Source organism: Otolemur garnettii, unplaced genomic scaffold (assembly GCF_000181295.1).
Source record: "Otolemur garnettii isolate 467f Iridium unplaced genomic scaffold, OtoGar3 scaffold00010, whole genome shotgun sequence".
Classification (NCBI taxonomy): Eukaryota; Metazoa; Chordata; class Mammalia; order Primates; family Galagidae; genus Otolemur; species Otolemur garnettii.
Window position 1 is genome coordinate 38,275,588 of NW_003852405.1, and position 15,733 is coordinate 38,291,320.

General features: G+C 42.0%; 1 protein-coding gene across 2 annotated transcripts in view; it reads right to left on the bottom strand.

Annotated features, from left to right (window-relative positions):
• The window catches only part of CACHD1 (cache domain containing 1), a 219,910-nt gene that overhangs the window by 82,541 nt on the left and 121,636 nt on the right, over positions 1-15,733 (bottom strand). The gene's annotated exons all lie outside the window — the stretch shown is intronic.

Genomic DNA, 15,733 nt, shown 5'->3' on the forward strand with positions numbered 1-15,733 from the left:
AAAAAAAAAAAAACCCATTCTTCAAATCAACTTTTCCAACCAATGAATTTGAGTCATTACTACCAGTAAAAACCTACCAAAAAAAATGGCAAAATTCAGACTAGAATATGAAAATTAAGACTCTAATGTTACATGTGAAATAGAATTTACATGCGAAGACCAATAGCCAAGGACAGAGACTGGCAGGCTAAAGGAGAAAGAACATCTGTGGAGCAGAAATGGTCTGGATCAGAAAGACTGTTTTGTCTCTATTAAATGTGTGACCCTGGAAAAATTATTCAATTTTTCAGTGTCTCAGTTTTCTTACCTGAAAAAAAGAGATAATAAAGTTATTTCCCAAAGCTATCCAAAGATGAGGTATAATGTGTGGCCGTTCCTCTCTAGGACGGGACACACAGCTTGCACCTAACCGGGTAAAAGGAAATGAAGGAAAGTCCTGCTCATGTCCAGCAGTAGCATAATGCTAGCTCTAGAGCTAGAATAAGGCTGGTCTTCAGGCCAATAGCCGCTCAGTAAACATTAGTGTGGAATCAGTGACACATTTGCTAGAGAGAAAAACAATCTGAAAGACTGTAACATGAGAATGTGTTTAATTACATTGAGTCATTAAGAGTATTTTTAAGTGAATTTAACTGAGAAGTAACAACAGAGGAGATGTGGAACTTCTAAGTAACATATTTAGGATTTCAGATAACTGAGAAGGCTTGTGAAATTTGTAAGAGATCCCCAAATAAATGTAACCTGAAATTAAGTTTTAAAAACTTGTTAAAATGTATGCAGTGAGTGCCATTTACGCCACCCCATTAACAGGTAGTGAAGTTGTAAGTCAGGGAAAGCAGCCCCCAAATCAAGATCCATTTGGCTATTCACATAAACTTTGATTATCTGTTGATCACACTGCATAAGATGTAAGAATTAGATGAAAGTGACTGTGGAAATTAGGGGACTAGGTTTTTACACATGTGCTTGTTTAAACAGTGAAAGTTAAACCATCCTGTTTGATTCCACATCATCTCTGGTAAATGGATTTAAGAGACATTTAGTTCAAGCTTTACGTGGGCAACATTACAGGCGCTTCACCACAGTGGCTGCTCTTCCTCAGACCTGCTGCAGTTTGTCCAGATGAGAAGACTAGAGGCTGCCTCAGAAGCCATGTGTGGAAAGAAATGTCAATTATGCCCTGCCTAGGTGCTGGCAGAAGCACCGTCACTATAATCTCACTTTTCTCCATGCTTTAGCTAGTCACACTAAGTCTATTCCTTCACAGATGTTTTATTCAAAGGCAAGAAAATAATATTTTAGGCTTTGTAGGCTATGTGGTCTATTGTAACGACCCTATGATCACCAATATGCTGCAATCGTAGTGCCAAAGTGGCAACCAAGAATATTCACAAGACTAAGTGTGGCTGTATTGTAACACAAACTTAATTTTCAAGGCTGGGCATGGTGGTTCATGCCTGTAATCCCAGCACTTTGGGATGCTGAGGTAGGAGGTCTGCTTGAGCCCAGGAATTTGAGGTTGCTATGAGCTAGGCTGATGCCACTGCACTCTAGCTTGGGGCAATAGAGGAACAGAGTCTCAAAAAAAAAAAAAAATCAGAAAAACAAAAACCAAAGAATTTAATTTTCAAAAATAAGTGCTGTGCCTGACTTGTTTCATCACCTCTAGTCTAGACCAGGGCAGCCCAAGAAATTCTCTGAGATGAGGAAAATGTATCATTTTTGCACTGTCCAACGTGGTAGCCATGTGTGCTACTGAGCTTTTGAAATGTGGCTAGCACAGCTGAGATAATACATTTCCATCTTATTTAGTCTTAACTCACATGTAAATAGTCACTGAACAGTGGCTACCATATTTGACAATGGCAGTCTACAGGGTCATCCTGATCAACTGCCTAGTCACCCTCAGGGCTGTGCTCCCAAGTAGCTTCCTCAGGAAAGCGTCTGCGGACTGTGGACACATCCCCACTCTGTGCTAAATGCCTCTGTGATCTCTCAAGCTGTGCCCTCATTTTAAATTTACATTTTCATTTGTGCAATTTTTATGGATTAGGCTCTGTGAATAGCAGATAACAGTCCCATGAGGGCAGGTGCTGTTCACCACTGTATACAGTAGGTGCTTATATTAACTGGACTTTGACAAGGGCCCACAGAACCCTGTCCTGCACTCCTCTGGGGGCTCTAGAACTCTTAGCAAGTGAGGACCTCGGCTCAGTGACTGATCCAGAAACCGAGAGTGTAGCTGCATTAGAGTCATGGAGGGGTGGGGGGCTGCTGGATGCAGATCCTGGAATCCATCCCTGGAGAGTCTGATTTGAGAGTCTGGGGAGGTTCCGGAGGAAGGAGACAACCAGACCGGAGATGCAGATTCTCGTGAAAGTGGAGTAGCAACTGGCTTTCTGCACAAGCTTCCCCCAGTGGAGGATCTGAGCTTCTCTCTCCGGCTCAGCACTCTGCTGGGAAGGTGGGGTGCTCCACAATTTCCAGCTAGTTGACTATGTGATGAGGAAGGGCAAAGAGCTGGGCATCTCGTCAGTGACATTCAGGGGATAGCTGTTGTTTCTCACTGGAAGTCTCAGCTGCCTCAAATTCCCTCACACATGCTGCATCTCAGTCAGAAGTGTGCACTCAGCTGGCAAGTAAACACAAAAAGCCTAGAAATAAACCTCACCCTGCTGCTTTTCTCACTACCTGTGTCCCTGGTGTACCAGTCAGATAAGGAAGCAAGAGGCAGGAGAGGGCTCAGGAGGCTCAGGAAGAATGGTGTGTCCAGCCAAGAAGGGACTTCTAGAAGCAGGGGCACCATCTCCAGCCCACTACCTATGCACTGGCCCCGCTTCTTTTTCTGGACCCCTCATTACATGAGCTTCCCTTTGGGCCCCAGAGGAATGATGGCCTTGCCAAAGACAGGAATACTTTTTAATCATGTATATCTTCAAGAAAAAGTCATTTATAAAAATAAACATGATATTCACCCTGATTTGGACATTATGAGAAATTTAAAATTTATGCTTAAGATACCTTAGAAAAACATGTCAGTTATTCTTAGGGGTTTTCTAAAAGATATTTCCTCAAGAAGTACATGAGCTGCCTGTTACATTTATATAATTCCAGGTTTATGGAAAGGTCAAGAACTGGTAAAATCATAGATTTTCTTGTAAAATGAATGGTCAGTTCAACATAAGAGGTTTGTTTAGCTTCATTCTTTACACCTATGCTTTCAAAAAAGTTGGTAATAGTAACAGAAAAATCCCATTTAAATCTCCTTCAGAGGCTAACTTTAAAAAAGAGATACTAGATATAACTGCTTCCTATACTTACTTTCATAAGATAAAACCAGTGCCTGAAATTCAGTTTCAAGAGAAATAACTCCCTCTCTCTTACCCCCTGAAAAAAGAAAAAAAAAAAAACTTGCTTCTGGATTTACTTTCATGAACAACTGATCGAAGCTGCGTCCCGAGGGAGAAAACAGAACTGTGACTCCCACTTTGATCTCCTCCCCATGGAGAAATTCACTCCCTGCCTGGCTTGCAAGATGTTCATTTGATTGACGTTTGCTCTGATGTGCAAACTGCTTTGAACTTCAGACATTTAATTCCCATCAGGCTGCAGTCATTTTTATTCTCCTTCAACAGGATTTACAAGCAGGAGATCAGCAAATGTAGAAGATAAAATAAATTTGCAGAAGCTTTGAATTTTACATCAAAACAGTGTTCAAGTGAGTTCCAATTGGATTTCATTCAGCCTTGATTCACAGTGTAAATCAACTTTGTAGTGGAGTCCCAGTTAAAAAAGAAAACGATATAAGGAAGAGAGACACACACACACAAGTTGGGGTTTACTTCCTTTCGTGGTCTTTGTTTAAATTTCCTAGGGAAGGTGATTTGCCAGCAAACCACTCATGACCTGAGTTTTCCAGCATTTCCAGAAAAGTCCGCCTAGTCTACTGCATAGCACACAGAGCCACACCCACCTCACGGGTTCCCAGGGTGGTGGGGAAATACAGTATTATTCACAGATACATTTTTAAGGTAACAATTTTTAAAAGCAAATCCCTGTGGATTTCTCAGCAGAGCAAGGCTATTGAGTTCCTTCTTAGAGCCAACATGACAACAGTTAATGAGGTAGGGTGCATATTTTACTTGTTTGCTTATTTTTAATCACTGCTAAAATGCTGAGACAAGTGAAAAAGATAAAAAAACACCCTTTTTTCTAAAAGCAAAATTTGGTATCAGATCCATGTGGGTGTGGAATAGATGCTGAGAGGCTTCCATGGGGCTGGACCACCAGACTCTGCTTTTTCCTGGGGAGCAAAGGAGGCCAAAACTTTTCTCCATCAGTAGTTGCAGAGAGTGGACACAGAGAGAAGGCCATGAGTACCAGCCCTGGGGCCCTCCTGGCTGTCCAGCAGCAGCTGGGTGCAGTGAGACCCATGGGGAATTCCCATCTCCTCCACTCAGAGAGGTCCTGTTCATTCTTTCTAGAAGGGGTCTGCTTTCCAAATATTTGAGCAACACCAGTTGAAAAGAATTAAACAAGAACCTCCTTATCTTCCACTTAACCACCCATGAGAATAAAGTAAAGTAAAGAAAGAGCTAAGATAAAAATCAAACATCTGTACTGGCAAATATTTAAACTCTGTCTGAATGGTGGAGGAAAAGGGCAAGAGCAAGATCACTTCACGGACTGTCACGTTTATGAAGTGAACGAGGCTCAGGCCCCACTCCCTGAATTTACTTACTCAAACACCTAAATTAATAGGCAAACCAAAAAGCTGTCGAATCACATATACTCATGTTCCAAGAAATGGTTCTTCCTTCTATCTCTGCAGAGACTGGAGTGATAAGTCACACTCTTTTTGTTCTTATCAGGAATGGGGATTAACTCTTCAGGGCTCAGCAGGTCCGACACATTGGACACAAGGGCGGGCTCCCGATACCCTTGCAGGGTGAGGCTGCCAGAGCAAGAGAGCAGCCCTGAACAGCACACGCACCAACCATGCTTCCTTCTCACCATTTCCCTACAACAGACCACTGAGGGCAGGCCCTGCTGACAACAGACCTCGGACGGAGGCTCTGCTGGGATCCTGTGTCTCACTGCCATATTCAAACAGCTGGTCTTATTGTTTAAGCTGCTTTCTCATGAAAGTTTGGAAAATTGCACAGGGGACATGTAGGGGAATTGGAAACTGGTCTACAACCACGCGAACATTTACCCTTATATTCTCATCACCAGGCTAAGGTGAGTGTCTGAGAAGACAGCTATAGTCAGACACACAGGGTGCCCTTGTCCATCCTGCTACTTGTTCTCTAAAAAGGATTTAAAACACGTGACAGCTACTTATTTAGATACCTTTCGTCCTCATTTGGAAGACACAAAGGGAGTGATCCTTTCCTGTGTTTATCTCCAGGGCCTAGCGCAAAGTTTACTTGTGAAGAGTGAAACTTTAGTTAATGTCTGTTGAAGACTGGGATGTCCCACAACTGGAGACCAGAGATTGTAATGGGGCGTGTTCTCCTCCCTCACTCCCTTTTGAGTCCCCAGTAAGCAGCACACAACTGGAGTGGAGTGGCAGCTGCATCAGAACCAAGCTTGGCAGATGACCTTGGAGACAAACTGGGTCCACTTCTCGAACACATATGCTCTGAGGAAGGGAGAGCCCTGTCTAAATCTCCCTGTTTTTTTTGGGGGGGGGGAGACAGAGTCTAACTTTGTCACCCTCAGTAGAGTGTCATGGTGTCACAGCTCATAGCAACCTCAAACTCTTGGGTTTAAGTGATCCCTGTGCCTCAGACTACTGAGTAGCTAGGACTACAGGCGCCCACCACAACTCCTGGCTATTTTTCTAGACGGGGTCGTGATCTGGCTAAGACTGGTCTCGAACCTGTGAGCTCAGGCAATCCACCCACCTTGGCCTCCCAGAGTACTAAGATTATAGGCATGAGCCACTGTGCCTGGCCTAAACCTCCCTGTTTTATAACAGAGAAAGAACAAAATTCAGAATGCTTACCTCTGATGTGTCTGCAAAAGGAATTTCTAACCCAATCATAGAAAGTCAATATAGTTGAGTGTGAGGAAGATTTGTACAGTACAGCTTATACCAGATAAGCTGAGTTCCCAGAAAGAGTACAGACAGAAAGATTTTGAATTATGGCCTTCTTTGAAAACACTTTGCTTTTTTTTGCACAATAAAACACATAAAAAACTTAAGGGGAAGGTTTCTGGTTTTCAGCCAAGACAGGGTATATTTCTTAAAACTAGGATATCCCACTAGCTAGTCTCTTTTTTAGACCAGATTTTTGAAAAGAAAGAAAATTACGAAATCATGTCCAGTAAAATTTGATAGTAGGCAGTGAGGCAGGTTTCCCTGTCCTTCCTCCAGCGAGGGTCACACAGGAAACCCTGGAGAGCTGGGTCCTCCGCAGGGCTCTCAGTTGTATGCTTATGAGCAGTCCCGATGGTCCAGATCCTGTCTACATGCAGAGTGGGAAGCGGCACAGACCATGGCAGGGGCGCAGTTGTAGTGGCTATGGGGATTTTACATTCAGTCAGTTTATAACTTTCAGAGGGTCACACAGCGGCCTCATGTAAACTGCTAGGAAGGAACACACAGTCCAGCATTTCACTTGGCAGATAAACCATTCCAGTTTGACCACTGGTCAAGTCTGACCATTGATCTAATTTTACCATGGGTCCAAGCACCATAAAAAGATAAAAATTACTTGGAACCAGGAAACCTAGATTCCAAATCCAGCTCCCAAAAGCCCTGCCCTAAGCTCTCTAACTACTTCCCCATCTATAAAACTGGGGTGGGCAGAAACGGCTCCTACACTGCCGAGACGCTCAGAGCATCATAGGAAGAAGGTAACATATGATAATGCTTACAGAAGTAAAAGCCTAAGAAAACATTTTACTGAAGTAAAAATATATGAAACTCATTTATGTAAGTTAAATAATTTAACTAAGTTTTCATGAATGCAAAGTGATCTGCAAAATCTTTGTTGAATTTTGAGCTCAGCTCAAGTCCTTCTGATACCAATATCCATAAAGACTGTATCTGTACACTGAGTCCACCTGCAGAGGTGGAGGTATGAGAGATGGCAGTAAGAATGACATGGAAGGCTAGGATTTGTTGTAGCCCTTTGAGGGCAGAACACAGAAAACGTCTTATGGAGAAAGGACAACACATGCTACAAAATCAAACTCAGCTGTCGAGGACCAAGCTCGTCACATTCTTTGACCTTGTGACATAGACATAATGAAAGAACAAGCACTGTAAGCACAAAAGTATCCCACTTAAACATCACTTTATATAAAACTGTGCATTAACACAACATTGAGATTAGACATGCCAATTTTTTCTATCTTCTGAACTGTACCTCATAACTGTGTTTATAGGGGTAAAAAGATCTATACAATAAAAACAAACAAAAATATGATACTACAGGACAACCTCAACTGCTTGCCAGATACCTTCCAAGAAATGATCGACATGGAACTCAAAACCCAGATCTGCATGTTTATGCTGAATCCATCACATTTCTCCTAAAAATCTCCTTTTGCTCTTATTTTTACTCCTTAGTTAATAGATTCACATCCTCTAAGATGCTCAATTTAAAATTCAGAGCCATCTTTTAAAAAAATCTCCCCTGACCCAAACTTCCAATAAAACTGAGTTGCCAGATTCTATGTGGCCTGCACTCCCTGGTCTGGAAACCAGTACCCTGCACTGTTGTGTCACCTGACCTGCTCTCCTGCAACTGCTCCTGTCACTACTTCTCTCCATGGTTATCAAATTGGCCCAACTTGACAAGCATTTGCCTTTCTGCCATCATTTATTCTTTGCTTGCTAACTAATTAATTTGCCCAAATCACAGATCTGAGCAGAGCCTTTCCTTGCTTAAAAACCTATTGTTTACAGAGAGGATTTGTCTAGCCAACCCAGACATATGCCCCAGCCACTGCTCTTGCCAGGACCTCCAGCACACAGCCCCTGACTATTCGTGGATGCCACTTTCCATCTTTCTGCAGCAGCTCTGCTCTTTGAGGCCTAGACTGTTGCTTTCCCACCAAGCCCAAGTGTTCAGAAACCTCAGCCTGTAGTTTTTCTCCTATAAAAGACTCTGTGGATCTCCTTTGTGACACTCGGCAGTCTGTGGATCTCCTCCATGACACTTGCCAGTCTGTGCATTTCCTTCGTGACACTTGCCAGTCCGTGGATCTCCTTCGTGACACTTGCCAGTCCGTGGATCTCTTTTGTGACACTTGCCAGTCCATGGATCTCCTTTGTGACACTCGGCAGTCCGTGGCTCTCCTTCGTGACACTCGCCAGTCTGTGGATCTCCTTTGTGACACTTGCACAGGCTGCTTCAGTTTTCTCTGCACATCCTGAGTCACCCATCTGTCAGATGGTACCTAGTATAGTTTTGTGCATACTGACTGCTTTGAACATAGTGTAGGCAAGTTGAGTTGAAGATGATACATGTGAGGTATTTGGAAATGTGTATTTTTAAATTCACTACTTGTAGTGAAATTGTCAAATATAATTGATAACTGAGATTACTAAGTCAACATCAAGCAAGTTTCATATCAGAGCTTATAACAATGAAATTACATGTGGGTGAAAGCAACTACTATTATGAATGGACATAAAATTACTTAATCTCTGCCAGAGGTAAAGTAGCTTGATCATTCTAACATTACCACCACAATTGGGACTCAAAAACTAAAGGCAAAGGCAGTTTGTGGGTCTGCCACCAAAACTAACTCCTTCAGCAAGTACTTGAGAACCCACTCAGGGAGGTGCTGCAGACACAGTTGAACATGACAGGTCCCTGAACTAACTGCAGATGCAGCTTAGTGCCTGGTTCTAGCAGTTACTCAGTCAACTTCCACCACCTCCGAATCCTCCCTTTTCTAAAATCCAAGACAGTAGCAAGTCCAGGCCACCCATGACTCCTTGCCTATGTGTATGACATCAGACTAGGTACCCTGCTGCTACACGGTGACAGGTAAAATCCCCTTAAAGTTCATGTCTCATCAGTTCCTTCTCTTTCTCAAAAATCTTAAACTCAGGTGACCAACATGGTTTACTACATGTCAGTCAGCAGAGACAAAGACAGGGATCAAACCCTTCCACCCAGCACATGAGGGTCCCTACGATCTAATAGTGATGCAGTCTCTCCCCTGCCTCTTCCATCCCTTGCTCCAGATGCAAGTCATTTCCAGCCACATGGCTCCTTCTCCTGGGAAGCTCCTCCTCTGTATATCCAAATCCTCCTCCTACTTCAGTGTACAGCTGGGAGAGCTTCCTGCACAAGCCATTCCATGAGGCTCATTTTTCAGATGAACGAATGAGTGACTTGACCTCTGTATGTCTTGCCGCATAACATCATCTTTTTTTCCTAGGTAACTCTTAAAAAGGAAAAAACAAATTCCCTCATGCAATTCACAGTAGTAATTTGGGCAGTAGGAAAAGTTGCCTATAATGACAAATGGTTCCAGTTTAAAAACAAACTAAAGTCTAAAGTCTAAAAATTCTGAGGGAAACTAAATGAAGCTTGAAAGTTGAATGGGTTCCTGAAGTACAGTTCATTTTACATTTAAGGAAAATGAGGACTAAACAGGTTAGATGAACATTCCAAGACCACCGGCCATGTGGCTGAGCAGGCGTCCAGCCCTGGTGTGTGTGTCACTGTGGCATGATCTGCACCACAACTGGACTCAAGATGGGAGAAAGGTGTCTTCACTGCCTAAAATGTTCCCTTTCTACTATGGCAGAAATAGAGCTGATTTTAAAAAATACACTAAAAGAAATAAAATAAAGCTGAATAAGTAAAATGACTTGCCTCTTCTTAAAATGAAAGAAACTCATGTTTGGAGTTTAGTTTGGACTTGAAGCTAAGTCCATAAAGAATGGAAATTGTGTCTTTTAATCTGTTATAAATTTCTAAAGAGTCTCATATAGGAATCTGAACATTACAGTTCAGCATGTTAATCATCAAAATTAGAAATTCTCTGAGAACTTCTAGGTCACATGATGTTAATACTTAAAGAATTTGAAAAGCTAATAGATTAAGTTGTACATCTATATCCTGGCACAAAATATACAACAACTTTACATGGACATGGTCACTCAAATGCTAGGCATCTTTTCCAGGTGGCTTGTTAACATAACCATTAATTTCTTTAAGAGACACAGTGTAGGAGAACATGGGAAAAGTTCCAGAAGTGAGAGTTTAGTGCTCTCCTGATGTGAAGGTGAATAAAAGCGGCAGCAGTAGGCTTGGCAGTGCATCCTCCATCCCTTCTCTGGGTGTGATGGTTGATTTTACACACCAACCTGCCTGTGCTATGGTGCCCAGATGGGGACAAACACTATTCTAGATGTTTCTTGGAAGGCTTTTTTTTTTTTTTTTTTTTTTTTTTTTGGTGAGGTTAACATTTTAACCTTGGGTTTTGGTAGACTACACTCCATGATGTGGGTGGGCCTCATCTGGTCAAAACAATAGCTCCCCAAGCAGGCAGAACTGCCCCGAACCTTTGGACTCAAGCCGCAACGCTCCTTTGGTTTTGGCCTGGCCATCCAACCTTGCAGGCTTTGGACTCCACAATCATGTGAGTCGATTCCTTAAAATAAACATGTCTGTGTCTCTCTGCATACAGGCACACATATGGACACACATCTATACACACATGAAATTGGTTCTGTCTCTCTGCAGAACCCTGAGTCACAGAGAGGGCTCTGAAGGGGGCTATTCTTGAAATAACCAGGAGCCTATGTTTCTGCATCTGAACCTATTCTTGTTTCTCTGTCTGCCTCACAACTTCCTCGATAGGGAATGATAAGACAGGCCTCCTGAAAACCTGCAGGTCTGGTGAGTGCTGGCTGGGACCCACTATATTTGGCTTCTAGATGATGAGATGCATCCCACCTGTCTTCCTCAGTGACCTTATCCATTTTGTGCCTGCTCTAACCCAAAGAATTCCTGTAAAAGAGTGGGGACCCAATCTGACAGCAGCTTCAAGAGTTCTTTCATATTTGAGTCAGTGAAGCTTTTTAAGTCTCCCCTGATGGGTGTAAGGCAGCAATTCTCAACCTTTAGGTTGTGACCCCCAGGAACTGTATTAAAGTGCTGCAGCATTAGGAAGGTTGAGAACCACTGGTGTAATTATCTATTCAGCTGAGGTTCCTCTATCCAGGTGGCTGGCTCCCAAGAGCCTTGGAGACAAGCTGTTTACTTACTCCAGCTCCATTAGAGCATGACTCTGCTTGTCAAGCCAGACCATAATGCCTTAATGCAACTCCTACTATGACTGGCCGACTGGCAAGCAGTAACAAGGGGCTGAACCCCACACAGAGACAGAAAACAGAATGACCATTCACTTGCACTTCCCCGTACTTCCTTCCCTAGTTCATCCCCTCCTTTGCTCCCTTCTTTTTAAATAAAGACACTAAAAACAAAAATTAGGAATGCCAATAGGCAGTACCCTCTACAGAAGAAATGGGGGCAGGGAAGAGAAAAATGGATTAAGAGATGCAGAAGACAAGATTATTGATGGGTTCACATGAGGACCAGGGCTCAACGGGGCCTGTGGACAGAACCCCACGATAGAAGTGGCCTGGGTTTTGGGGCTTGCCAGGGCTCAACGGCTATGGACAGAACCTCATGATGGAGGTGGCCTGGGTTTCAGGGCCTGTGCTCTGAGTGCTGTGCACAAAGGACTCTTGCAAGAAGAACACATTCGCCAGTTGGCCCAGTAGGGAGTGCAAGTGGGTCAGACTTCTCTTAAGTCAAATCAATGAATGTTGCATGGCCTCCCAAGTCAGGACTCCCGACTCACATGCTGCCATGGGCCAAGTAGAGGATGAAGCCAAGGTGACTGACAGGCTGTGTGTCAGGCATCTGAGCAGAAGCTGGGGTTGGGGGTGGGAGGTGGGAACTGGGGTGATGGGAGAGCAACACCTGTGTTGCAGGGGAGCTGCTCCTCATGAAGGCAGGTGCTGCCAAGTAGGAAGGTGGGCCCAATATTGTCAGATCTTCTGATTTTTCAAGGAGACAAAAATTTGGATTTTTAAAATGTGTAATCTCCCGAAGTTTTAATGTTGGCAATAAATGTTAAAACTTACAAATTTCAAATCTTTAAAACATTTGTGGGGCCAAACAAAACAAAATGACAACAACAAAAACCTCATAAAACACCTGCAGGTCAGACACAGTCCCTAAGAGGGACTGTGTTTGTGGCTCCTTGTGGGGAGCCCAGCACCCAACCCAAAGCAACACAAAAGGAGTTGCTGATTAAATCATGTGAATAGCAAGCTCACTCTCAAAACTATTTTAAGTAATGCCACTGAAAATGAGTTTGATTTAAATCAACTCTAAACCATTTTTTTCCATACTGGAGAATGTTAATCCTTCACATCATTCCTTCAACAAACATTGACAGAGTGCCTGATCATTATTTGGGGCCTTGTGCAGAATAATTAACTTCTAAGGCTCCTGAGTAAGAATTAACTTCCAAGGCTCACTGGTCTGAGCAGGAAAGTATCAAACCCATCTGAACAAGTCAGTTTGCTGCTTCTCCGCAGGTTCTCTCTGTTATTACTATGGCACAACCTCCAGGATGTGTTGTGTGGGCTGCTCTATAACAGAACTCTCAACACCACTCTCTTCCAGACTGGGCATTTATTTTATTTTATTTATTTATTTATTTTTAGAGACAGAATCTGTTGCCCTCAGTAGCCTCTAGCTCTTGGGCTTAGGTGATTCTCTTGCCTCAGCCTCCCAAGTAGCTGGGACTACAGGTGCCTGCCATATGCCGTTTATTTTATTTTTTATGTAAGATTTGAAATTTGTAAGTTTTCTTCAGCTTCAGTGAAGAAAATCAAATATGGATTATAAATCAGTAAAATGAAATTAAATGTTTTTGGCATGGCCTAAAACAAAAAGTGAAAATTAGCCATTGGTTAAAATTAGTCACAAAAACATTGCCCTAGTTCTATGTCATCTTTAACAAATTAGAAACAGCAGTGAGGTCAGCAGGCCACAGGCCTTAAAGTATCAGTAACAGATAGTGACTGTATTGATGGGACAGCTTTGAATTTTGAAAAATCATTATATGGCCCAGATGATGTTAAGAATGAACAAGATTGGGGGGAGGTTGGGTGGAGGGAGGGTAACAGGTGGGACCAAACCCATGGTGCATCTTACAAGGGTACATGTGAAATTTACTAAATGTAGAATACAAATGTCTTAACATAATAACTAAGAAAATGCTATGAAGGCTATGTTAACCAGTTTGATGAAACTACTTCAAATTGTATATAAAACCAGCACATTGTACCCCATGATTGCATTAATGTACACAGCTATGATTTAATAAAAAAAAAAAAAAAAAAGAATGAACGAGATCCAGAACCAGGCATGCAGACCCCTCGCCAGAGACTCACTGTTTGTACTTATTACAACGACCTCATAAGTATATCTGTACGTGGCCAGACACAGTCCACGGGCATACGAATCTTAAAGAGTCAGCTGTACAGAGCTATACTGTCTTATACTTTAGAAGAACCTTAGCGATAATCTTGTGTCCATTTTTCATAAACTTCGGTTATTACCACATCTGTTACCTTCAAAATTTTGGTCACATTAATTAAGGTGATATTTTCATTTAAAATAAATATTTCAAATTTTTAACTTAAATTTATTTTTAAAAGAAGTTTTATGTTATTGCCTGTAGAGAAAAAATGGTACGTCTTAACACAGAAGTTAACATTAAAATAAATACATAATTATTAAATAAAAATTTCTTTCTAAGGGCAAAGCTAAGAACATCTCCCTACAACCTCCTGAATAGTGGGGTGGATACTATCGTTACTCTTGCCTCACTGATGAGGAAACTGAAGCTCAGAATTTAACCGACTTCTTAAGGTCAACTGTGAGTCAAAGACATTCAAAATCTAATCTGTCTAGCCTTAAAAAAGAAAGTAAAGTATCAAATCACATCCTCAATGTGCCTTGAAAGATTAGGAGTTTCTCCTTTCTGCGTTAAGTCCAAGAACTCCCTGAGAATCAAAATGTAGGCATTTTTGGAGGGATTGGAATATAGGAAAGAAGGAATTGAACTGTGCTCAGCAAGTTATTATAGCACTTAGCACACACAGACAAGAGCACCTCATGTGGGATTGGAACAAAGGCAGCCAGCTATGGATTCTTATCTTATTCTTATCCTATGGATTCTTATCTTAATTTAAGATAAGATTACTGATTTATAATCATATCCTGGTTCACTCCAACTACTTACTACTAACTTAACATTTTTGAGCCTTAATTAAAAAGGTGGGGTGATTTTGTAATTTTAGAAAGCACTGCATTCAGCCAACAATTAGAAAATTATTAGCTCAGAGTTCACTCCCAAAATTCCTACACACATTTCCCTGGAACATGAGCTCCATTCAAAGTTACTCCCTTTTCTGTGAATAGCTGTTGCAGAATCTCTGTCACCAGAGGTTTTATCTTGTTCGTATCTTCTAATTGTTCAGCTTTATCCTCAGAACTGCCCAGGTTTTACAAGATTTACCCAGCTAGCAGTTCTTGGCTCTGCAGAGTAGCTTGGTGAGGAGGGGAGGCTGCGTCTTCTGCACTAAAATGTTCTAACACTGCTCTTCTGCTCAGCCTGCACCCTTTGAGGAGTGCAGGAAAGGCCTTTTAGCTGTTCAACAACCATATTTTATGTTTTGACAAAAAGTTTGACCACTGGGCTTTGCCAGGTGAGATGGCCTATTGCTACCTGACCTGAATCCTCATCTCAGCATATTCAAAATGAAAACCACTGTCTCCACCCCAAGCATTTACATGTATATCCTCCCACTGTGTGTGTGTTGGGGGGAGGGGGCATTTTCACAGTCAGCTTCTATAGCAACTTCCCTGACTAATCCCCTATTGTGAGAAATTTACAATATAATTTTCTCTATTCCAAAAGCCACTATAATAACATTCTTTACATGTTAATCTTTATAAACAACATGTCTGGGTATTTTCTTGTGATGTTCCTCCAAATGGCCAAATCAAGTAAGATGTACATTTGCAAAGTTCATAAAATTATTTCTGATATAATCCCTCCATTATTACATGGTCCACTGCTCTGAGGGACCACACTTTTATCCTATTAATAATGCCAATTATACTGAGTATTTGCCACCTCATTCCTAATACACATTTCTTGAGAGTAGACATCCCTTTATTATCCACGTATTTAAATCAATTCAGATATCAACAAATAGTTAATTAGACATAAATGTAGTTGCCAGCCACAGGGTTCTGTCCATAACAGTTGGGAGGCTATATGTATTCAAATCAATTCAGATATTAGCAAATAGTTAATTAAACATAAACATAATTGCCAGGTGGGAGGAAGACTCACACACAGGGTGACACACCGAGTCCTGCACTACATAAAAACTACCTCAGGAAAAAGATGAGGGAGCAATAGATTTTTCCAGGGCACAAGGAAATAAGAAGAAAGAGGTCATTGGAAGGTATTCCTTGCAACAGCAATAGAAATTCATCAGGTGGACAAGTAATGGGGCAGATTCCCAGTGGAAACCAGCCAGTCCAAGTTCTGTATTCCTCCTTTCTTCCCAGGGTACTAGTTTTTGGGACTTTATGAAGACAACCTTTCTTTTAACACAGAGCTTCTCAACCTGGGCACTCCCATCATTTGGGGCCAGGCA